General features: G+C 43.8%; 1 pseudogene; it reads right to left on the reverse strand.

Annotated features, from left to right (window-relative positions):
* Positions 1-463: 463 nt before the first annotated feature.
* LOC132520625 (claudin domain-containing protein 1-like) lies at positions 464-1,234 on the reverse strand (annotated as a pseudogene).
* Positions 1,235-1,679: the final 445 nt, after the last annotated feature.

Here is a 1,679-nt window from a genome sequence, read left to right on the forward strand (position 1 = left end):
CACTAATACCTCTGGCTGACAGGCTATCTACAACAGCAAAGTGAATAGAAGTTTTGACGATGATAAGAGGTTTCCCAAAGAAACTAGAGTTTCCAGTTAAACACATACAGTTACTATACTGAGAAGTCCAACAGACATCAGAAGAACTTGCTTTGGGTCAACCCCTTACTACCAATTTTCTTTGACAAATTTGTGCCAAGAGTCTACCCATTTTTTTCTGTCTGGACTCTGAACCTAGATTAGTTTGTCTGATAAATGGACTCACTCAGGTTCCATATAAATTTTAGCAGTATTAAGAAACCATCTGTGTGAATAAATAAAATGAATTTTCAGGATGAAATGATACACACACACACACACACACACACACCACAAAGTTAAAAACAATTGGGGGGGAGATAAGGGAAAATATTAATGTAAAAAAATCATAAAAGTGACAATTGTAAAGCAAGCAGATTCCCACTCATGCCACACGATATGCCTTCATTAAGGTGTACTCTTTCCAGTTGGTATGAGGGGCCCAGACGAAGAGAGCAGAAGCCATGAACTGTAAGGGAGCTGAGACGCAAGCCAGGCAAAAGGACCATCTGAATTTGCCAGACACATTCTCAGGCAGCTCTAATTTCTGGTGGAGTAGTTCAGTTCCAGGAATGTAGAAACTCACTGAGCCCAGGGTACACAGACCCACAAGGAGATGGAGAATGCCTGTGGCAATGGTGGGGGTACAAGCTTCAGCGGATACAAGCACCAAGTCCAGTCAAAGCCTCAGAGCACATCAAACCTAGACTAACAAAAGGTGAAAGGAACTGGCAGCACCGAAGAGGTCCGAAGAAGATCAATCCCACCGTTCTAGTTTCCAGGATCAACGAATTTCTCCATGAACTGCTCATTCAGCATGAAACTCATGCATTTTGTGACCATATCAAATGACTCTGTCATTTCAGGTGGGCTGTACTAGTATGTATTTTGGGGTATAGTGATACACCGTCTCCACAATCCCACTGTGCCATTATATCGGAAAAGTTCATCATTATGTCTTTTCATCTGCCTCATCACTAGCAAAGTCATTTCAGATGCTTTTGTTCAAATCACTGGAATTTTCTTGAACTGGACTTCGATACTCATACCAGAAGTCTGTGCCAATTGCGGCTGCCGTATAGATGGTAGAAGTGGGGCTAAGCACACAAGCAATTACAAATGCTGTAGCAACATGGTTATCCATTGTGGCATTCAGACTGCTGGCCCATCCTCCTGCCTCACAAACTTCACCCTCAAGCTCAAGCCGCAGCACCCTGCTCTCCCCGTGCCCCCTCTGGCACACGTCCCTGCAGAGCCCACCCCCTGCACTCCAGCACCTCTGCCTTGGCCCTCACCCTGGCTGGGCCTGACCCCGGACTGCCTCCTAAATTTCTTTATTTTATTTTATTTTATTTTATTCTATTCTGTTCTATTTTTTAAAAACACCTTTATTGATGTAAAATTGCTTTACAATGTTGTGTTAGTTTCTGCTCTATAACAAAGTGAATCAGTTATACATATACATATGTCCCCATATCTCTTCCCTCTTGCGACTCCCTCCCTCCCACTCTCCCTATCCCACCCCTCTAGGTGGTCGCAAAGCACTGAGCTGCCTCCCTGAACTATGCAGCTGCTTCCCACTAGCTATTTTACATTTGGTA

This window comes from Lagenorhynchus albirostris, chromosome 5 (genome assembly GCF_949774975.1).
Source record: "Lagenorhynchus albirostris chromosome 5, mLagAlb1.1, whole genome shotgun sequence".
In the NCBI taxonomy this organism is placed as follows: Eukaryota; Metazoa; Chordata; class Mammalia; order Artiodactyla; family Delphinidae; genus Lagenorhynchus; species Lagenorhynchus albirostris.